Below are 24955 nucleotides of genomic sequence, written 5' to 3'. Positions count from 1 at the left end.
TCATTGCCTGTATTTTGAACACTAAAGGTTCCTTGTCCACGATCGAGGAGATTCGTACAGTTAGTGAGTTTCCTGATGTTTTTCCGGAGGAGTTGCCTGGGTTACCTCTTGATAGAGAGGTAGAGTTCTAGATTGAGACTTATCCGAGATCTTCACCTATTTCTATGGCACCTTATCGTATGGCTCGAAAGGAACTTAAGGAGTTGAAGGTCTAATTACAAGAATTATTCGATCGAGGATTTATTCAGCATAGTACCTCACCCTGGGGAGCTCCAGTTTTTTTTGTGAAAAAGAAGGATGGGTCGCTAAGGCTCTGTATTGACTATCGAAAGTTGAACAAGATGATAGTCAAGAATAAGTACCCACTACCCAGGATTGACGACTTATTTGATCAGTTGCGAGGAGCTACTGTATTTTCTAAGATTGATCTTCGTTCGGGGTATTATCAATTGAAAGTTAAAGGATCTGATGTTGCAAAGACGACCATTCGCACTAGATATGGTCATTATGAATTCTTAGTAACATCTTTTGGTTTGACGAACGCTCCTGCAGCTTTCATGGATTTGATGAATAGTTTGTTTTTACCATACTTGGATCAATTTGTGGTTGTCTTTATTGATGATATTCTGATCTATTATCGTACTGAGGTGGAGCATGACGAGCATTTGAAGATCTTTCTACGGACTTTGAGAGAGCATCGTCTATATGTCAAACTAAGCAAGTGTAAGTTTTGGCTTCAAGAAGTGTCATTTTTGGGGCACATTATTTCTGCGCGAGGTATTCAGGTTGATCCAAGCAAGATAGAGGCTATTGGGAATTGGAAACGACCCAAGAACGTCTCTGAGATCCGCAGTTTCTTAGGCTTGGCTGGATATTATCGACGTTTTGTCGAGGGTTTCTCGATCATTGCTGCTCTTTTGTCAAAGCTGTTAAGGAAGAACATGCTATTTGACTGGGACGAGGCACAACAGGAGAGCTTTGAGAAATTAAAGGCGGTTTTGACTCAAGTACCAATGTTGATTCAACCAGAGTCTGGGAAGGACTTTACAGTGTATAGTGATGCTTCACACTCAAGAATGGGTTGTGTTCTAATGAAGGAGGGTAAGGTAGTGGCTTACGCGTCCCGTCAACTGCGACCGCATGAGTGTAATTATCCGACCCATGATTTGGAGTTAGCAACAGTGATTTTTGCCTTGAAGATTTGGAGACACTATCTTTATGGAGATAAGTGTTACATTTTCACTGATCATAAGAGCTTAAAGTATCTTCTGACCCAGAAGGAGCTTAATTTGAGACAACGGTGCTGGCTAGAGCTTTTGAAAGATTATGATTGTATGATTGATTATCACCCTGGTAAAGCTAACATTGTAGCGGATGCATTGAGTCAAAAGGTGATAACGGAATTAAGGTCTTTAATGGCCTGGATGAACTTATATGACGATGGCACTCTATTAGCAGAATTGCATGTTAAGCCGACTTTGGTTGATGAAATTAAAGCTAAGCAGCCCCTTGATAGCTTCTTGCTATCCATCTTTGAGCAAGTAGAGCAGGGGGCAAGCTCAGATTACGCCCTTGATCAGGATGAAGTTTTATGCTTTAAGGGTCGATATTGTGTGCCTGACGATGCTGAGTTGAGGCAGATTATTCTTAATGAGGCTCATAGTAGTCCATATGCTATGCACCCCGTTGGAGATAAGATGTACCGGAATTTAAGAGAGAGGTATCATTGGGTTGGCATGAAGAATGACATCTCGGATTTTGTGGCTAGGTGTTTGACTTGTTAGCAAGTTAAGGCAGAACATCAACATCCATCAGGATTGTTACAGCCTATCAAGATTCCTGAATAAAAATGGGAGCATATTACTATGGATTTTTTTACTGATCTACCTATGACTCATTCGAAAAAAGATTCAGTCTGGGTAATTGTTGACAGACTTACAAAGACAGCTAACTTCATTCCTGTGCGGGTAAATTAAACTTTGGACAAGCTGGTGAGGTTGTACATTTCGGAGATTGTTAGATTGCATGGTGTCCCGTTATCTATCATTTTAGATCGAGATCCGAGATTTACTTCGAGATTTTGGAAGGCGCTACATACGACTTTGGGTACGAGATTGGATTATAGTACATCCTTCCACCCACAGACTGATGGTCAATATGAGAGAGTGATTCAGATTCTGGAGGATATGTTGCGGGGCTGCGTAATTGATTTTCGTGGTAGTTGGGAGAACTTTTTGTCGTTGGCTGAATTTGCTTACAATAACAGTTACTATACCAGCATTCGTATGGCACCCTACGAAGCACTCTATGGGCGTAGATGTCGTACTCCAATTTTTTGGTTTGAGTTACGTGATCGGAAGACTTTGGGACCTGAGTTAGTGCGCGAGACGGAGAACACGGTCAGATTGATCCGTGACCGTTTGAAAGAGGCATTTGATAGGCAGAAGTCTTATGCAGATCAGAGGAGGAAAGATATCCAGTTTGAGGTTGAAGATCATGTCTTTCTAAAAGTATCTCCGTGGAAGAAAGTATTGAGATTTGAGCATAAGGGTAAATTGAGTCCAAGATTTATAGGTCCATTTAATATCTTGAAGAGGGTAGGACCTGTTGCATATCAGCTTGAGTTGCCTCCCCAGCTCAGTCGTATTCATGATATCTTTCATGTGTCTATGTTGAGGCAATGATTTTGTGCTCCGTCGTCGAAAATCAAATCGGTGTCCTCCGACGACGTAAACCCGACCCTCAATTCCACGTATTCAACCACCGTTTGGCCGAATCGAGAATAGAAACTTCTTAAGGATATTTTAAAGCGATATGTTTTTCATCTCGATCTAGTTCATGCTACATATCTATGACCGTTTACTGTGATTTTTTATGAACGAAGGGTTGATTAGTGATGAGGCGTGTTCTGGGTTTGTTGACCGGCCGGTGAAACTTCTTTGCTCGTTTTATCAATTGGGTTATTGAATTATTAAATAATTTTTAATAATCATTTTTTTCTTATCGTAAAGAGAATTATCTTGGATTCGAGTTCATATATTTGACGATATGGGTTTATAAGAGGAAAATTTGAAAGCCTCGGGTGTTAGTTTCGTAATTAATTTATGTTAGGTGCTATTTCGATAAATATTTTTAAAATAGTGCTATTTTCGTAATTATTTTTAAAAGAGTGATATTTTTATAATTATTTTTAAAATGGTGCTATTTTCTTAATTATTGTTAAAACAGTGATATTTTGGTAATTATTTAAAAAATAGTGATATCTTGGTAATTATTATTAAAAGTGTGATATTTTGGTAATTATTTAAAAACGATGATATTTCGGTAATTATTTTTAAAACAGTGATATTTTGGTAATTATTTTAAAAAAAATGATATTTTCGTAATATTTGACTTATGACTATTGAACACATTTGACCATAACTTTGACCGGCTTTAACCGGCCATAAACGACCTTTGATTTTGTTCGAGAATACATATTTTGACATTTTTAGACGTGCTGAATCCGTTTCCGAAGTTTGTTTCGCCAAATTCGAACCCGAAGGCCTCCAAATCATCAGTTAAACCCGTTGACTTTGACTTTGACTTTGACCAAGAATTTGAATTTTTGAAAAGTCATACTTTATGTTTTTCGACGCCCTAGTTCCGATTCCGCAATCCGTTTGGTCAAATTCAGACTCGAAAGCCTCTAAGTTAATAGTCAAACTCGAAAAATGCTTATATACTTAAAAGTTTTTGCTTTGAATAATTAAGTATAGCTTAGGACTAATAAATTATTATTGTTTGAAGGTACAAGAGATTCTCCTGATAGTTGGACAGCTCGACCCATCTCATATAGATCAGTTAAACCGCGTGGGCCTATATGACCCGTAAATCTTATGAGTTTAGAAATTAATTATGTTACCCATTAGTAATGTAGTGTTTTATGAATTAGGTTCGAAAATTGTAGCAGAGCGTGGCGAGGCCAGTACTCAGTAGATCTACAGTTTGATCCTATCGAGGTGTGTTCCCTAAGTACTATTTAATTATTTTATCTGTTTTGAAATATGATACACTGAAATCTATGGTTTACTGCTTATTGATACACCGACTTACTGGTGATGATTTATAGACTATGACTGATATATGATTATTGGTTTTCACTGATATATGATAACGATGATTATGGATTTCTGAAAATTATGTTTACTGCATAAATTGTATTTTTAAATACTGATTTTGGGTTGGATTGAATTACGGAGGTATAGCTCTGATCAAGCTGGTAAACCTTACGGACCTAATGTGACTCTTGGGTAAGCTCACGGCCCTCAAGATGCTCCATTAGGTTGGCTCCTTTTTGCTGTGTGCTTAAAGTAAGGCCTATGGACGCAGTTCTGCGAAACTGCGGATGGTGTACATGAGATGGTTTTAAACTACGAGTTTCAAAAGTTAAATTTCATTTTGATTTTATGATGATTTACTGAACTATTGTTCATTTTTTGGTAACTACTATGATTTTATTGTACTGTTGGGACACACTGAGCCTAGCTCACTTTTCGAAAACGTTTTTCCCTTTCAGATACTGTTGGTTAGATACCCCGGATCAAGCACTTGGAGGATCAACATATTTCTTGAAGTATATCTTATTGTAATATTTTTATATTTCAAGTTGACTTTTTTTTTTATAACATGGGCCTTTATTTTGAAGTATTTGTTTTAGTAATGACTATTGCTTTCGCTACTGATATTTGGTTTATGGTGATCTAAATTTTTATGTCATGTTTTAATTAAATTTTAAGTATTTTTATTTATTTATTTTATATTTGTGGTTTGAGCATTTTATAGTATAAATTATTATATTTTATAAATGTCATTTGAAACATGATTTTAATTATCGGATAATGTTTTAGAAAAATATCTTTAAGAATTATTAATGAAATCCGCTAGACTTAGTTGAAACGCATAGGCCGGGTCTAGGGGGTTACAGGGATATTATTTTTTTAAGGAACAATTGGATGAATAAAATACAGCACAATCAGAGATGGAAAGATATGTCTCGGACTATAGGGAAGTTATGATAACAAACCTGATTAATGTATGGCTCCATTTGATGCAATAATTAATAGCCCTATAAATGACCAAAGTTATTCGTGAGCAATGTATTCAACAAGTGATTGAAATTTGAAACAATGAGAAAGAAATAGAGAAGTCATGCCATGCGATAACCTGTTTGAAGTATCGAAGATGCACATCCATAGTCCCACTGACAGCTTCCAAAAACTCAAATCGTTTTTTGGCTTCAACATTTGAAAGAGCAGTTACCTGTAATTGTAAACCATAATAGTGTAATTACAATCTTGAACCAATTTAAACTATCAAAGCAACTTCAATTTAGAAATCATCTGCTAGCAAGTCACTCACTAGATTAAAACGAGCTTGCTCAAATGTTGACCTTGCATTATGAAGTTCCTAGAATAATTCCAACCATGTCAGACTAAAATATCCATCAACATTATATCTACGCAAGTAAGAATGTCAGATACATGAGATTATAAACCATTAAAGCAAGCCATTTTGCAAGATACCTCTTCCAAAACATTGGCAATATTACTCTTTGTACTTTTTCTCAGTGAAAGAAACTTTTCACGAGCTTGTAAGATTACACAAAGCAATACAATGTAACAATTAATTCGATTTTAGGCCAACTCCAAATTATATTATCACATTCAATCAATGAAAATAAAGCAAGCTAACAAACTACACAAGCAAAATAAATTTAAATTCTAAAGCACCTGGTCGTAAATGAGACTAGCCTTGTCCAAGTGTTTACGTGCTTCCTACACTCAGATGAGATATTTTAAAACAAAAAGCTTACAAATAAAAAATACATGATCTAGAATAATACACAGATTATAAGAAGTTGGATGAATCTATAGCAAAGTGATAAATAAATAACCTATGTTTCTCTTGATAAGAATGTTTTTACATAAAAAAAGTTAATAAGGCAGCCCAGCTTTTAGCTAGCTCCAAATCCTCACAACTTTATAGGGTAACTTAAATCTCAATTGAGAGAAAGGCATTTACCTTGACCTCAAGTAAATCAATATTGACAAACTGCAGTAATTTGTCATTTAGCTCGGTTTCAACCTAGAGAGAAAAGAAAGCATTTCACAAATATTATTGCATGTTAATATGATTGGACAACAAACTATATAGTGTCAAAGTTCAATATAGCAGTAAAATTTATATTCTCACAATTTTGAAAAGAAATGACAGTTTTATAGAACATAGATAGTTTTAAATATCCATGAAGAAAACAACCAACAAAAGGTTAATTACTACTGACATTTTTAAATGATTATCATTTCCTTTCACCAGGTATTCACAACAACAATTGGAGAATGCCAATGAGTGAGTTTATCCAAAACTAGTTATCTTAGGTCCTTACTCCTCAGTAATAAATTTGAATTCATGTTAAAATGATAGTTCAGAGAACTACCTGGGACCAAACTTGGTCATAACCGGCCCTAAAGAAGCGAAAAAAGGTTCAATTACAGATATGATTCCAAACCAAAATATAATCTAAATGTGATGTTAGAACCGAAGAACATAATGAAAAAGCTTCTGTAGATCGAAAAAAAATCAAACCCATTAACAACTGCATTTGACGGAAAAACAAATTTGTTTCAAGAAAAAAAACATTCTTATGTGATTGATTCTAGACATCCGAATGAATATCAGGTTAAATTATATTTAAAAAAAAGGAGAAGAGAAATTTCCTTGCAATTTCTCAGTTGCAAAAAAAAAATGAAAGAATAAAAATTCCAACCTTGAGGGAATTACAGGGCTCTAAGCTTCTTCTCGCCTTCAATAGGGGAAGGAATTCTCATCTTCAGAAGGGCTCCAAGCAAATACCTAATACACCAGAAGCAGAAATCAACGCCAAATCGAAGAAGAATAAGATTTTGTTTCACCAGAACCAAGCGGAGAGAATGATATTTTAGGAAGCAGTAGACGAGAATAAGCAAATACCTAAGGGAGATGGGGGACTAACATTCTCGGGGAAACAGAAAGAAAAACACTGTTGGTATTAATTTTTGACTGGTACTTGGGAATGTGGATAAACCAAACATAGGTATCTTTAAACCGGAAAAAAACATTCCCCCCATGAATGAAATATTCCGTGAATCAAACGGGGCCTTATAGTCGAATCTATTCACTTACCAATCCATCAATAGCCATCAATCCTAGGACTCTCTGACTGACACTAGCCATCCTATTGCTTGGCCAGTAACATACATACTCTCACATGCAAGGCTGAATGAGAGGATATTCAACTTCACCCTGATTATTAACCTTCTTTTCAATCATTTTCTCTTTTTTCTCTCCGGACTACCACTGATTAGGGTGCTCCGCTCAATTAAGATGTTGTCACATTCTTACTCAGACCATCAACAAGTACATGTATCGATCTTGTCGAACAAATAAAGATGTTTTAGGTTTGTTACGGTATGGATTTTATTTAGAGGAGTTGTTTAGTTGAAATGTTAAACTTGTTTGTGCAGTGACTATTTATTCAAGCTTTTGCTAATAGGAGACTCTGGAGTAGGCAAATCGTGTCTTCTTCTGAGATTTTCTGTAAGCTTCCATTGTAACAATTAACTTAATAGTACTGTTTTTCATCTATTTATGTTGCTTACTCATAAGTTTCCTACATTCATCCTTAAACAAATTTCCCCAGTTAATTAGGCATACGATGGATGCATGTTTTACCAGTTTTGTAGTGTCCAAAAACAATTTAGTGCTTATCAGTAAATGATCCCTGCAATCTGACTGCATTTTCTATCGCTCAACTACAGGACGATTCATATCTGGAGAGTTATATAAGCACCATTGTCGTCGATTTTGTGAGCATTTCTGATCCATAAGTGAAATTAATCCATCTTTTTATTCGAATCTTTCAACTTATATGTTTGTTCTATGCTGCACAGAAAATACGCACCGTGGAGCAAGATGGGAAAACTCTAAACCTTCAAATTATAAGAATCTTTCCTTCTTTATGTCTTCACCATAACATCCTCCATTCTTTTTCTGTTGCTAATCTAGCCTACTGAAACATGCAGTGGGATACTGCAGGGCAAGAACGGTTCCGGACGATCACCAGCATCTACTACCTAGGGGCACATGGCATTATAGTAAGTTCCCTTTTCGGCATTCGGTTTTTGCATGTCACGGATGAGTCTGTAATATTGGTTCCACATCTGGCAGATAGTTTATGATGTTACCGATCAAGCGAGCTTCCACAATGTGAAATAATGGTTGAACGAAATCGATCGTTATGCGAGCGGGAATGTGAACAAGCTTCTGGTCGGAAACAAGTGTGATCTTACCGATAAAAAGGCGGTTCCTTAAAAAAATAGCCAAGGTAATCGTGGTTCAACTCTTTGTTCTGCATTATTTTCATGAACTATCGCACGGTCGTATCCATAATGTTGTGTGAATAGGCCTTTGCAGATGAATTTGGCATTCCATTTATGGAGACTAGTGCAAAGAATGCTACTAATGTGGAGCAGGCTTTCATGGCAATGGCCGGTGATATTAAGAACAGGTAGTCATTGCTGATGAAACATATTAAACTATGGTTTACTTTCATCTCATCTTCGGGAAAACGTATATTCGTTCCAGATTCCGATTACTATCCATTTTGTTTTGCTTTTTCTCGGCAGGATGGCGAGTCAGCCGGCGGTAAACAATGCGAGGCCGCCGATGGTGCAGACACGAGGACAACCTGTTAACCAGAAGACTGGTTGCTGCACTTAGTTGATTTTTAACCATTACCTGAAGAGTGAGTGAATGCTTGTTAGAATAGATTTCTTAATTCTGCTCTCTTTCAACAAAAGAAAAACTATGCAGTTTCAGTTTGTCTGTAAGCTCTCTTGAAATTTTACTCTTTTACAGTTCATTCTTAATGGACCGTTGTAACCCCTCAGACCGATACGGTCAACCCGATCCGATCCGGGGTGTCATATTAGGGCCACCGGAGCGACCCACCGTAAAAATAGCGGAAAATTTGAAACTTTTATTAAAACATTTAAACTAATAAAATGATTTATCAATATTCAGAAATAAAACAGGTTTTCAGACTCGTATATAAAACAAAATACAATTACATGCCCCCTAATCACATGTACCATACTCTGCAAACAACGCCGGAAGAACTCCCTTACTGATGTAGATAGATGTACTGGTACAATTCTTTTAACCTAAAAAGGGGAGTAACAGAGTGAGATTTGGAAAGCTCAGTAATACAAAACTACCAGATGATGCTGAAGAACTTGCAGATACGTAGAAACATATATTTCCTTACTTGTTCAGACATCTATATATTTTTAGGCTAAGCTGAGGTCCCATTGATATCTCAGGTAGTAACAGATAGTAAGCTTCCAGTTCAGAGGGAAATATTTCAGTTGATTGGGTTCAGGAAATTAGAATAGTTTATCTAGTATGTTCCCATTAAACCAGTGAAATGATACAGATCTCTTTTAAAATAGTAGCAATTTAAAACATATTTACCCTGTACACAAAGCAGAGGGGCCTATAAAAACAGTAAGGTCTTACCCTTGCAATATCAAAAGAGCTTGGGGAAATGGTATGGTCTTACCCTTGCACATAGCAAAGGAGCCTAGGAAACTATAAGGTCTTCCCCTTGCACACAACAAAGGAACCTGGGGAAACTGTAAGGCTTACCATTGCACATAGGAAATGAACCTAGGGGAAACTGTAAGGCTTACCCTTGCACACAACAAAGAAGCCTGGGGAAACTATAAGGCTTACCCTTGCACACAACAAAGGAGCCTGGGGAAACTGTAAGGCTTACCCTTGCACACAACAAAGGAGCCTGGGGAAACTGTAAGGCTTACCCTTGCACACAGCAAAGGAACCTGAGGAAACTGTAAGGACTTACCATTGAACATAGCAGAGGAGCCTGATGAAAACAGGGAAACCTGAAAACATATTTCCGGTAACCATAGTTCATAAAACCAGTAGATTCCATGATGTCATAAATCAGGAATAATTCATATTTTTCAGTGAAACCGAAATCGGAAAACATATAACATGTTGCCATGGTTCATAAACCAGTAAATCAATAATTTCGGTGAAACTCATTTAAAAACATATAAAATCTTCATGTAGTACATGTGGAACACACTAGGATATCCAAGTATTTCTTAGAGGATACTTGGTAGTTATTAGAATGGATAACATGAAACTGATGTAATTTGATCAGATTCCAGGAACAAGGTCCTATTGAAGGGAATCAATTGCTAACCGATCTAATACGACATTTAAGGTTGATACTTTAGAATCACACTATGATTCATGTGCATCAGGAAAGTGTCCAGGAACCTTTATACAAAATAATTCTAGATTCAGATTTACTGAGAGTGATTCTGTTACCCAACAATCAGAGGTATTCAGGAATATATATTGAATTAACACGATTTTAGTCCAATTGAACCAAATAGGATATTCAAAATCCTTTGCATCTGTGTTACTTATGTTTTCATATATGACCATAGTGATTTGAGTTAATAAGGAGAAACAAAGATTTAGGGCACTTATAATTTGTGTCGATCTATCGGATTATCGAAATAACTCAAGCTGAACAACTCCATAACTAATTCATGTTGACCGGTCTATTCGTTGCCCTTCCAGGTATTCACTCTTTAATACCAACAATTATTGTCCATAAATCATCTTTTGATTCATCACTGAATGGATCTTAAGAAGACGAACTGATATTATAATGGTCTTTATTTCATTTCCATGTTTCAACTATATCAGGAAATGCCGATGTACTTGATTTATGGTTCATAACCCATAGGGATGATACATCATGTAAGTTCATCTGAGTTTCCAGACTTATCTCAATCACTTACTTAATCCTTAGTCATTGAGGTTACTTAGTTAATTTAGTAGTCAAGTCTATCCCGGTTACTCCAGAGTTTTCCAGAGTAATTCGGACATTTCTGAATTTTGGATATATATTGCACTTCCGTTCAGTTTAATTTGGTATTAGTGGCTAATTTGTCTAACGAATATCCATTTCTTAGTACCGAATGCGCTCTAGAGTTGAGCTGAGTTGAGTATTCCAGCATTATCATCGATCCAAACTTGAGGAGATAAACAAGGATTCAAGTGGTATTTATGCTATTCATGTATTGACATAGCATTAGCGTTGGTCAACTCATTTAAGCCGAGTTCCATAACTTTTAAGGGTAGTACAACACCCATGTTTATTTAGATTCCTTAATTAATCCAAAATATTTATTTAGTCTAGTCCATAAGGGTATTTTGGTGCTCAGTTTTATTCCATTCATTTCAAAGCTCGAGGATATCCAATAATTCTTGAGCTTGGTGATATTCTTGGGTCATTTTCATTCTAGGGGTATTTTGGTTATTTTACAGATCCAGTGTATTACAATCATTTCTTTCTGTCCGATCTTATTATAAAATTTAAACTTATCATCTATTCCAGTCCTTTCGAACAATTCTTATAAAGGAGTACCCTCAATAATTTATTCTTCAAGTATTTAATCTTAACTCGGAGATTTTCGGGTCAAGTGACTTCTCAGATGTTACAAACAGGTTATCAGGAATTTTTTGTCTAAAGACATGATCTTGGTAATTAAATCTGTAATTTATCAGGTTCAGTACGAATTCTCAAGATACTTTCTCATTCACGATCAACTCGAACCATTTTCACTTATCAATGGCAATTTCATAATTTCATAATCAGATAATTTTGGTGTTAAACTCTTAACAAGGATAATATAATTTGAAGATCCTAAGGTTAATTGATTTCCCAAATAATCTCTTAACTTGAAATTATTCATTATCAAACTTCTAGTAATTTGTACAAGCCATCTTGGGTTTAGAAACCGGTTATCCATATTTTCTAAGCAAAACTAGCATTTACTATGCACATCAGTAGTTTCCTCAGATCAATATGTCTTTACAAAGTTCTTATCCAACTTCTAGGGTTAATTCCTATCTTTTTACAATATAAGGGTATTTTTGTAATTTTACCAAATCGAAATATTCTCATAATTTATCATCCAAATACCTTTAATGAGAGAAATTATAATTTACATATCCATGGTTGAATCTTTATTCACTTAATCCCAAATCTTGAAATTTAATTCCAACTGTCCTCCAATTTCTTATTTTAGTCATCTGAGTCATATTCAGTTACCTATTGTTTACCGCATTCATATCGAGTGTAGGAATTAATTAACTATCCAATAATTCCAAACATTTTCATCCATGCATTTACCAAAAACAACATGTTCCATAAAGCATGAAAAGGTAGTAATGTATTACCTCGATTTCTTTGCAATACTGATCGACCATATTAATTCCATTCGAACGTCCATGATCTTTAATTCAACTTCTTATAATTCCTAAAATACATAACCATAGTAATTTCATCAAAAACGGAGCTTAATTCTGAAAAACTGATCGAATCGAGTGATAAATAAGTGAAAAATAGCTTACCGGGTTCGAATTTGGCGAAACGGACCTAAAAACGGACTTAAGACGTTGAAAAACGTCAGGATAGGTATACCCGGAAAAGGTCAACGACGGTCAAAGGTCCGATCAACGACGGTCAACGGTCGGTCAACGAGTCGGGTCGGGTCGAACCGGACCAGGTCAGGTCGGGTCGGACTGGTCAAACCAGGTCAAACTGGTTTTTTTTAATTGCTGTCCACAAGCGACTACGCGTGAGGGCGCGTGCGGTGTCGTATGACGTCCCAAAAATTCCTTAAATTATTTTAAGGCATTTTGAGACACTTACCAATCTCGGTTCACAATTTTGAACAATGGAGAGCTCGATTCCGAAATGTCAGAAACTTGATCTTCTTCACCCCTTCACGCGCCGGCGACGACGGAGACAAGAAGGACACCGGCAGACTCGGAACGATGCAAGGAACACGATGGTGCAGGAGGTGTCGAAAACGAGTGGTCGGATCGACATAAATCAACGGAATCCAACGGAAATTGAGTTAAAACCGATGATACTTCCGATTGAGATTTACGACGAACGACGTCGATTCACGACAAGAGGTTTGAGGGGTTTTATTCTTCGGTTGACAACGAACACGATGGTGGTTTTGGATCGTCGAACGGTGGCCAGACGGTGAATAGATCGGAGCTCAAAGTAGTTGATCGAGAAGAGGAAAATGGGAAAAATTATGTAGAAAACTTACGGGGAGAGAGTTTATAATTCTCACCTAAAGAAAAATGGGTAAATTCAGGACTGGGACACTGAATTTCCTACACTTTATAAAATGGTCTACTAACTTTTCAATTTTACACTTTAATCCTCAATTTCTTCCAAAATACCACTTTAAATTCAATACTTCATAATTTCTAAAAATTTAGCCCCTAAATTGGGGTGTGACACCTGTACAATTTGAGTCATCCATGTTTTTTTTTCAAATGTTTGTGATCGATATAATTTCTTAATTTTATAAAAATAACAAAAAATATATTCATGTTTAATATATATATTAATATGGAATAAATATAAATACAACTTACAAATTCTAAATTTGTGATGATACAACTTACAAATTTTTGTACACTAAACTCTCACACTCTACCATTTTGTTTTAAATTTTAAATAATTTAATAAATTTAATTTTTCAAAAACTATTAAGAAAATAAAAATATAATGATTTGTATTTATTGTTAACACACAAAAAAAAACATTCATGATTGTGAAAAAATATAATTAATTATAAAAATATATTTAATATATCTTATAATTATTTTTAATTATTTTATAATAGTTGTCGATGATCTTTCAATAGCTTTATTTTTTTTGTGGTTTGTTTATCAATGTGGCCAAATATGTTCGTATTTGTATTTTGATCGAGTTTTTTTATAATGTTTTTAACATTTTCATTGTATGGTCCTCCTATGACCTTAAGTGACTATTTTTTGTGTAGTTATAAGAAAATATCTTAATTATGTATTTAATTTACAATTATGATTGTAAATCTTTGTTGTAATTTTGGATATTTCCCCTTTTTAATAAAACTAATAGCTTTTATAAAAAAATTATTCTATAATAATTTTATATATAATCATACTAAAGAGTGATTCATTATATATTAATAGTATATATATTATATAGTTTTTAAAAAAAAATTATTAATAGTATATATATTGTATAGTTTTTTAAAAAAAATTAATTTTTGATCTTATAATCACAATTTTATTATTATTATTTTAGCATTGATAATGGTGATAAATAGTGACGAATCTATAAAAATTATGGGATAAGTCAATATAAATATAATAAAAAATTAGGTAAACTATAGTAGTGACCATTTAACTATTGTCAGATTTCATTTTGACCAACGATGTTTTTGATTTAATCAATCAGACCATCCAACTATTTAAATACTTCAATCAGATCATTACCCATTAACATTTAACAAAGATGATTACTAAACTATAAAGAAGACAAGTAAAACAAAGATTATTACTAAACTATAAAGAAGACAAGTAAGCTAAGTCTTGGTATTCTTCGAGAAAATTATGGTTGGCAGGTCGTTTGGTCGTTGCGAATTTATTAGTCTATTGGGCCATGATATATTGGGCTATATATTTCTCTTTGTTGTAATAGATACTATCGGATATATTCAATGAATACTGAAATTACAAAGTATAAATCTTTTATTTAACTGTTATTCTGTTTTTTTTTCGTTTTATGCTTTTTTCATGTTTTCTTCTACAAATTATGTTGCATGTTCTTATTCCTTCAACTCTTCGATCACTAGATTTTGCCATGGTATCAGAGCCATTCTGAACCTCCCGTTGGCTCTAATACAGTTGTTGCACCAATCGTCTGACGTTCATCTCCATTCATCGGTTAGGTTTACTTTGATATGTTTTTTCGTGAAATTAATCGTGTTGTTCTTCTCTTCTTTTCAATTTTTGTGAGTCTCAATTGTTCGTAGATCTCAATTTTCTCTCTGTGTTGTTTTTTCGTGCTTTTTGATCTTAATAGGTTTTAGTTGATTAGGTGTCTAGTTATTTGTGAATGTATTATCATGCTCTGTGCTTATATTAGTGATTTGTGTTTATTATGTCTGATACTGTTGATGTTTTACCTCTTGTTAATGCTCAAACTGATATTTCGAATTGTCTTCATTCTGGACAATCCTTCTCCACTGCTAAGCTATTTTTCACTAAAAAAATTAATGACATCCTAAATGATCACAATTAACTCTTATGGCACCAACAAGTATTTGACCATAAAAACTCATAGACTTTTTTGGTTTATAGATATCCATGTTGTTAGTCCAACTTAATATATTGCACACAATGACGCTGTTAATATTAACCCTGAATTTTAGTGATTTGAGAAGCAAGATGGTTCTCTTTCCTCCTGGCTATTGTCTGCAGTCAATGAAGATGTTACTCCTCAATTGATTAGTCTGAGTACGGCCTCAGACATTTGGAACACTTTACGTCATCTATATGATAAAAAACAACGTCTAAGTTGATGTCATTTAGAAGATTTCTACATTCTCAACGTAAGGGTGAACTTAGCATGAGGGATTACTTAATGAAAATCAAGAGCATTTGTGATAATCTAGCAAACTGTGAGAAGTCATTTCAGAATATGAATATAGTACTATTGTTCTTAATGGTTTACTCCCTAAGTGTGAGTTAATCATAACTATTATCACTATTAGTGCTAATTCTTTAGATCTGGATTCTTTCAGTACTATCTTGCTTGATGCTGATGCAAGACAAGTTAGTGTTGTTGATATAATTAGTGTAACTGCTCATGTTACCACTCAACAGATTGTTGGTACTGATTCCTCCCCAGTTTCACCTTAATTTGTTTACATTGATTATGGTTTTGCTCAATATGATCAAATGGGAAAAAATGAGTATAATAACAATTGAGGAAGAGGTCTTGAAAGGTCCTCTTAAAGACCTCAATGTCAATTGTGTGGACGAATAGGACACCTTCCGGATAGGTGTTGTTATAACTTTAACATAAGTTATAAAAATGAGTCAGTAATAACTTCTCAATTTGGTAAAGTTTGGTAGAGGGAATGCTAGCATTCAAGCAAATGTTTGCTCTTATATGTCTCCATAATGGTATTGGTGGTTCTCTGTTTAATATTGTCTATTATACATCTGCACCCATGTTAAACACCGCACAAGTTTTTCCTTCTTTAGTTGGTCATCAGGTTTACTCCCTACATTTGCAATTTTTGTAGAATGCTCATTATTCATCAGTAGCTCTGTAACACCCCAATTTTGGGGCTAAATTTAAGAAATTATAAAATGATGAATTTAATTAATATTTTTGGAAGAAATTGGGGATTTAATTGTAAAATTGTAAAGTTGGAAGACCATTTTAGGAAGTGTGAAAAATTTAGTGGCTAAACTCATGATTTAGCCATTTTCCTTTTTGAGAGAATTATAAGTTCTCTACCCCGAGTGCAGGTTCAGCAGAAAAATTTTCCAGATTTTCCCCTTCATCAATCCTCCTTTCAACTCCGATCTACTTGCCATCCAACCTCCGATCGACGAGCCGAAACCACCATCATGTTCGTTGTCAACCAAGGAACAAAACCCCTCAAAACTTTCATCGTGAATCGTCGCCGTTCGTCGTTAATTTCAGTCGGAAGTATCGTCGGTAATAACTCAATTTCAATTGGTTTTTCGTCGATTCACGACGATCTAATGATCCGTTTACGACACCTTCCGCACCATCGTATTCCTTGCATCGTTTCGAGTCCGCCGGTGTCATCCTTGGTCTCCGTCGATGGCGGCGAGTAAGGAGGAGAAGCGGTCAAAGTTTCCGATTTGTTGAAATCGAGCTCTCCGCCGTTCAAAATTGTGAACTGAGCTTTGTAAGTATCTCGAAATTGCTCAAAATAATTTTTAGGAATTTTTCCGAGAATTTCCGACACCATAGCACTGTTAACGCGCCCCCACGCGCCGCTACTGCGCGTGGGGAAGAAAAATATGACCGATTTGACCGATTTTGGAGTTGTTTTGACCGGTTCTAACCCGACCCAACCTGACTCGTTAACCCGACCCGACCCGTTGACCGTTGACCAGTGTTGACCAAAACTTTGATGGGCTTTGACCGGGCATTAAACGACCTTTGACTTTGACCGAGTACACCTATCCTGACATTTTTCGACGTTCCAAATCCGATTCCGCAGTCCGTTTTTCAAAATTCAGATCCGAACGCCTCAAAATTTCCAGACAAACCCGTTGACTTTGATTTTGACCGAAAATTCCAAATTTTTGAAAAGTCATATTTTATGCTTTCGATGTCCTGAATCCGAATCCGAAGTCCGTTTCGCTAAATTCAAAACCGGTAAGTTAGTTTTAACTAATTTATCATCTGATTCGATCCATTTATCTCAATTAAGCTCTGTTTCTGATATTTTTTTTGTTGATATGGATCTGAGGATATATTGGAAGATGATTTCAAGATCGAGGGCGTTCGAATGGAATTTAATGTTCGATCAGTATGGCATGAAAATCGAGGTAATACTTTACTACCTCTTTATGCTTTATGGAACATGTGAATATTGGTAAATGCATGATTAAGATAATGTTGGTCTCATTTGTGTAGTTAATTAGTTTCTATACTCGATATGAATGTGGTAGAAATTCGGTATCTGAATACGGATCAAATGATTAATATAAGAGATTGAAGGGTTGTTAGAATTAAATTACAAGTTCTGTGCTTAGTGATAAAGAAATCAACCTGGATCTGTAATTTATAATTTATTTCATCAAAGGACATATGTTAAAGGTACTTGGATGGGAAATTATGAGAATAATCCGGTAGGGTAAAATTACGAAAATACCCTTATATTGTAAGATGATAAGAATTGTCCCTGGAAGTTGGTTAATAACTCTGAAAAGACATATTGATCCGGTAAAAATTATTGATGTGCATAAGAAATGCTAGTTTTGCTTAGGAAATGTGGGTAACCGGTTTTTAGTCTTATGAGGGTTTGGGAAGGATACTAGAAGTCTGTTAAGGGAATCATTTCAAGATCAGAGAGTGTTCAAGAAAGCAATTAATCATAGGATCTCTAAATTATATTATTTTTGTTAAGAGCTAATATCGAAATTATCTAGTTAAGAAATTACGGAAATACCCTTGAGAGGTAAAATAGTCCGAGTTGACCCTGAATGAGAAAGTACTTTGAAGATTCATACTTAACTCAATTTAAGTACGTATTTGATTGTTAAGATCCTGACTTAGTATAGAAAAATTCCTGATATTCGATTTGTAAAATCTGAGAAGGTACTTGACCCGAAAATATCCGAATTATGAGTAAATACCTGAAGAACAATTTATCGGGGGTGTTCTTTTGTCAGAATTGTCCGAATGGACTGAAATAAATGATAAGTTTAAATTCAATAATAAGATCGGATGGAAGAAAAAGATTGCAATACCGTGGATCTATAAAATGACCAAAATATCCCTACAATGGAAATGACCCAAGAATTTCACCAAGCTTAGGGATGATGGTATATCCTCGAGCTCTATTATGATTGGAATAAAACTGAACACCAAAATGACCAAAATACCATTATGGCCTATATTAAGTAAATGTCTTGGATTAATTAAGGAATCCAAATAAGCATAGGTGGTGGACTACCTTTAAAAGTAATGGAACACAATTTAAGTGAGTATATCAACCCTAAAGCTATATCAATACCTAAACGGCATAAATATTACTTGAATGTGTGTTTGTCTACTCAAGTTATGCTCGATGATAATTTTGGAAGTATTCAGTTCAACTCAACTCAACTCTAGATCGCATTCAACACTAAGAATTGGATATTTGTTTGACAAATAAACCACGAGAACCGAATTGAACTGAACGGAAGTACAATATGTATCGAAAATTCAGAAATGTCTGAATTACTCTAGAAAACCCTAAAGTAACTAGAATGGACTTGACTGCTAAATAAGATAAGTAACCTCAATGACTGAGGATTTAGTAAGTGATTTGGATAAGTTTGGAAATTCTGATGAGTTTATAAGACGTACTGTCCTTATGGAACATGAATTACAAATCAAGCACGTCATTATTTCATAATATCGTAGAAGCTTGGAAATGAAATAAAGACCATTGGAAGATCTATTTAGCGATGATTCTGAAGATGATCTATGGACAAGAATTTGTGGCATTAAAGAGTAAATATCCTGGAAGGAAAATGAATTGAACAGTCAACATAAATTGTTAAGGTTCTGAATCTTCGTTCTCAAGTTGTTTGATTATCCGATCAGTTGACATGGCTGTAAAGGATTCTGAATACCCTTGTGATTACGTACAACTTCTGAAAACTGTCCGAATAAGATATGATATTGATAATTCACATTCTGAATAACTGATGATTCCGTCAGTTAATGAACTTTTCCAATAGTATTTCTAATTTCTGGTATTTTATCGGTATACTCAAAATCCGTGTTTCTCTGTCTGCTAAGATTATTTAGTACCTATGAATAATATCTGTAAACTCTGGTGTGTTCCCTAATCATATAAATATTTTATCTGATTTCCGACTTGAATTCTGTTCTGATACATGGCCTGAATACTGTTATGATTTCTGATCTGGATTCTGTTCTGAATTCTGGTTTGATTTCTGATATCTCTGTTTAGTGACGGAAAAATGTTTTAATTGGGGGTATTGTTGAAGGAAGTATTTCTGCAGGTTCCTCGGCTTTGTGCTCAGGGCCTTATATGTTGTGTTGGGTTGGGTGTATGGTTCTGGGGAACCTACACATTCTGTTGTGATGAGATGGGGGTATATATATATATATATGTTTTAAAAGATCTGTATCTTTTTACTGGTTTTACGGGAACACACTAGACAACCTATTTCGATCTCCTAAACTCAAGCATTCAAAGTATTTATTTGAACTAAAAGCTCATTGTCCGTTAACATCTGAAATATCAGTAGGATCTCCGATCAGCATAAAAATCTGTAGATGTTCGGAACCAATAAGGAAAGATATGTTTATCTATATATGCACGTTCTTCAGCATCATCTGGTAGTTCTGTATTACTGAGCTTTCCAAAGCTCACTATGTTACTCATCTTTTTAGGTTAAAAGAATTGTACCAGTGCAACTATCGTCATCAATAAGGGAGTTCTTCCGGTGTTGTTTGCAGAGTACGATGCATGTGATTAGGGGGCATGTAATTGTATTTTGTTTTATATATGAGTATGAAAATATGTTTTAAATCTATATACCGATTAATGATTTTATGAATTTATATGTTTTGATAAAAAAAAATTAAATTTTCCGCTATTTTTACATTGGGTCGCTCCGGTTGCCCTAATGTGACACTCCAGATCTGATCGAGTTACCCGCATCGGTCTGGGGGTTACATTTAGTGGTATTAGAGCTATGGTTTGAGTTAAAAGTTTTCAAGATAGACCGGTAACACCTGTCTAAACGCTGTAAAGTACCTGACGAGCCATGTGAGAGTTATTCATTAGAGAAATTTTGACCCGACTTCGGAAATGAAATTGGGATATGCTACTGCTCTATGAGCCTATTCTTATGACAAAGATTGAATTGATTGCTTAAGGAATTTTTCTCAGATTCTTTTATTGGAATAAGGAAAAATTCTAATAAGAAGGTATGCTCAACTGGTTAAGGATTAGTGGAGGATCCGTATTTCTATAAGAGCTACATGGATGATATGAAGAAAAAAAACTGATGAAAGTTTCATTTCTGCAATAATGTGACATGAATGAATTTCGAGGACAAGTTTTTTTTAAGGAGGGGAGAATTGTAACACCCCAATTTTGGGGCTAAATTTAAGAAATTATAAAATGATGAATTTAATTGGTATTTTTGGAAGAAATTGGGGATTTAATTGTAAAATCGTAAAGTTGGAAGTCCATTTTAGGAAGTGCAGAAAATTCAGTGGCTAAACTCATGATTTAACCATTTCCCTTTTTGAGAGAATTATAAGTTCTCTCCCCCGTGCGCAGGTTCAGCAGAAAAATTTTCCAGATTTTCCCCTTCATCAACCCTCCTTTCAACTCTGATCTACTCGCCGTCCGACCTTCGATTGACGAACTAAAACCACCATCATGTTCGTTGTCAACCAAGGAACAAAACCCCTCAAACCTTTCGTCGTGAATCGTCGCCGTTCGTCGATAATTTCAGTCGGAAGTATTATCGGTAATAACTCGATTTCAATTGGTTTTTCGTCGATTCATGACGATCCGATGATCCGTTTACGACACCTCCCGCACCATCATGTTCCTTGCATCGTTCCGAGTCCGCCGGTGTCATCCTTGGTCTCCGTCGACGGCGGCGCGTGAGGTGGTGAAGCGGTCAAAGTTTCTGATTTGTTGAAATCGAGCTCTCCGTCGTTCAAAATTTTGAACCGAGCTTTGTAAGTATCTCGAAATCACTCAAAATAATTTTTAGGAATTTTTCCGGGAATGTTCTGACACCATAGCGCTGTTCACGCACCCTCACGCGCCGCCACTACGCGTGGGGAAGAAAAAAATGATCGGTTTGACTGGTTTTGGAGTTGGTTTGACCGGTTCCGACCCGACACGTTTACCCAACCCGACTCGTTGACCCGACTCGACCCGACCCGTTGACCCGTTGATCGTTGACCGGTGTTGACCAAAGTTGACCAAAACTTTGACGGGCTTTGACTAGGCATTAAACGACCTTTGACTTTGACCGAGTATAACTATCCTGACATTTTTCGACGTTCCAAATCCGATTCCGCAGTCCGTTTTTCAAAATTCAGACCCGAAGGCCTCAAAATTGCCAGTCAAACCCGTTGACTTTGATTTTGACCAAAAATTCCAAAATTTTTAAATGTCATATTTTATGCTTTCGACGTTCTGAATCCGAATCCGAAGTCTGTTTCGCCAAATTCGAAACTGGTAAGTTGGTTTTAACTGATTTATCATCCGATTCGATCTATTTATCTCAATTAGGCTCCGTTTTTGATTTTTTTTGTTGATATGGATCTGAGGATATATTGGAAGATGATTTCAAGATCGAGGGCGTTCGAATGGAATTTAATGGTCGATCAGTATGGCATGAAAATTGAGGTAATACTTTACTACCTCTTTATGCTTTATGGAATATATGAATATTGGTAAATGCATGATTAAGATAATGTTGGTCTCATTTGTGTAGTTAATTAGTTTCTACACTTGATATGAATGTGGTAGAAATTCAGTATCTGAATACGGATCGAATGATTAATATAAGAGATTGAAGGGTTGTTAGAATTAAATTACAAGTTATGTACTTAGTGATAAAGAAATCAACCTGGATCTGTAATTTATAATTTATTTCATCAAAGGTAATATGTTAAAGGTACTTGGATGGGAAATTATGAGAATAATCCGGTAGGGTAAAATTACGAAAATACCGTTATGTTGTAAGATGACAAAAATTGTCCCTGGAAGTTGGTTAATAAATTGATCTGGTAAAAATTATTAATGTGCATAAGAAATGCTAGTTTTGCTTAGGAAATACGGGTAACCAGTTTTTAGTCTTATGAGGGTTTGGGAAGGATACTAGAAGTCTGTTGAGGGAATCATTTCAAGATCAGAGAGTGTTCAAGAAAGCAATTAATCATAAGATCTCTAAATTATATTATTTTCGTTAAGAGCTAATATCGAAATTATCTAGTTAAGAAATTACAGAAATACCCTTGAGAGGTAAAATAGTCCGAGTTGACCCTAAATGACAAAGTACTTTGAGGATTCGTAGTTAACTCAATTTAAGTATGTATTTGATTATTAAGATCCTGACTTAGTGAAGAAAAATTCCTAATATTCCGTTTGTAAAATCTGAGAAGGTACATGACCCGAAAATATCCGAATTATGAGTAAATACCTGAAGAACAATTTATCAGGGGTGTTCTTTTGTTTGAATTGTCCGAATGGACTGAAATAAATGATAAGTTTAAATTCAATAATAAGACCTGATGGAAGAAAAAGATTGAAATACTATGGATCTGTAAAATGACCAAAATACCCTTGTAATGGAAATGACCCAAGAATATCACCAAGCTCAGGAATGATGGTATATCCTCGAGCTCTGTTATGATTGGAATAAAACTGAACACCAAAATGACCAAATACCATTATGGCCTATATTAAGTAAATGTCTTGGATTAATTAAGGAATCCAAATAAGCATAGTTATTGGACTACCTTTAAAAGTAATGGAACACAATTTAAGTGAGTAGATCAACCCTAAAGCTATGTCAATACCTGAACGTCATAAATATTAATTGAATGTGTGTTTGTCTACTCAAGTTATGCTCGATGATAATTTTGGAAGTATTCAGCTTAACTCAACTCAACTCTAGATCACATTCAGCACTAAGAATTTGATATTTGTTCGACAAATCAACCACGAGAACCAAATTGAACTAAACGGAAGTACAATATGTATCGAAAATTCAGAAACATCTGAATTACTCTAGAAAACCCTGAAGTAACTGGAATGGACTTGACTGCTAAATAAGCTAAGTAACCTCAACGACTGAGGATTAAGTAAGTGATTTGGATAAGTTTGGAAATTCTGATGAGTTTATAAGAAGTATTGTCCTTATGGAACATGAATTACAAATCAAGCACGTCATTATTTCATAATATCGTAGAAGCTTGGAAATGAAATAAAGACCATTGAAAGATCTATTCAACGATGATTCTGAAGATGATCTATAGACAAGAATTTATGGCATTAAAGAGTAAATACCCTGGAAGGAAAATGAATTGACCAGTCGACATAAATTGTTAAGGTTCTGAATCTTCGTTCTCAAGTTGTTCGATTATTCGATCAATTGACATTGTTGTACAGGATTCTGAATACCCTTCTGATTACGTAAAACTTCTGAAAACTGTTCGAATAAGATATGATCTTGATAATTCACATTCTGAATAACTGATGATTTCGTCAGTTAATGAACTTTTCCAATAGTATTTCTAACTTCTAGTATTTTATCGGTATACTGAAAATTAGTGTTTCTCTGTCTGCTAAGATTATTCAGTACCTCTGAATAATATTTGTAAACTCTGGTGTGTTCCCTAATCATATAAATATTTTATCTGATTTCTGACTTGAATTCTGTTCTGATACATGACCTGAATTCTATTCTGATTTCTAATCTGGATTATGTTCTGATATCTGTTCTGAATTCTATTTTGATTTCTGATATCTCCGTTTAGTGATGGAAAAATGTTTTAATTGGGGGGTATTGTTGAAGGAAGTATTTCCGTAGGTTCCTCGGCTTTGTGCTCAGGGCCTTTTATGTTGTGTTGGGTTGGGTGTATGGTTCTGGGGAACCTACACATTCTGTTGTGATGGGATGGGGGTATATATATATATATATGTTTTAAAATATTTGTATCTTTTTACTGGTTTTACAGGAACACACTAGACAACCTATTCCGATCTCCTGAACTCAAGCATTCAAAGTATTTATTTGAACTAAAAGCTCATTGTCCGTTAACATCTGAAATATCAGTAGGATCTCCGATCAGTATCGAAATCTGTAGATGTTCGGAACTAACAAGGAAAGATATGTTTATCTGTATCTGCACGTTCTTCAGCATCATCTGGTAGTTCTGTATTACTGAGCTTTCCAAAGCTCACTATGTTACTCATCTTTTCAGGTTAAAAGAATTGTACCAGTGCAACTATCGTCATCAGTAAGGGAGTTCTTCCGGTGCTGTTTGCAAAGTACGATACATGTGATTAAGGGGCATGTAATTTTATTTTGTTTTATATATGAGTTTGAAAATATGTTTTAATTCCACATCCAGATTAATGATTTTATGAATTTACATGTTTTGATAAAAAGTTTTAAATTTTCCGCTATTTTTACATTGGGTCGCTCT

At 35.0% G+C, this 24955-nt stretch overlaps 2 long non-coding RNA genes across 2 annotated transcripts in view; one reads left to right on the top strand and one right to left on the bottom strand.

The window, feature by feature from the left end:
- Window positions 1–7862, top strand: part of LOC120158616 — a 31108-nt gene extending 23246 nt beyond the window's left edge. Inside the window, exons 2-3 of the long non-coding RNA XR_005519250.1 lie at window positions 7545–7617; window positions 7839–7862. This is a non-coding gene — a long non-coding RNA (uncharacterized LOC120158616). The remainder of the gene's footprint in view (window positions 1–7544; window positions 7618–7838) is intronic.
- Window positions 5052–5633, bottom strand: LOC120158615. Its single transcript, XR_005519249.1, has 4 exons — window positions 5565–5633; window positions 5401–5448; window positions 5206–5301; window positions 5052–5107 (listed from the first exon to the last, which is right to left on the bottom strand). It is a non-coding gene; the product is annotated as an uncharacterized LOC120158615 (long non-coding RNA).
- Window positions 7863–24955: the final 17093 nt, after the last annotated feature.

Source organism: Hibiscus syriacus, unplaced genomic scaffold (assembly GCF_006381635.1).
Source record: "Hibiscus syriacus cultivar Baekdansim isolate YM2019G1 unplaced genomic scaffold, ASM638163v2 tig00111330_pilon, whole genome shotgun sequence".
Lineage (NCBI taxonomy): Eukaryota > Viridiplantae > Streptophyta > Magnoliopsida > Malvales > Malvaceae > Hibiscus > Hibiscus syriacus.
The sequence above is the reverse complement of the archived record's forward strand: the minus strand, read 5'-3'. Positions and strand labels throughout refer to the sequence as shown.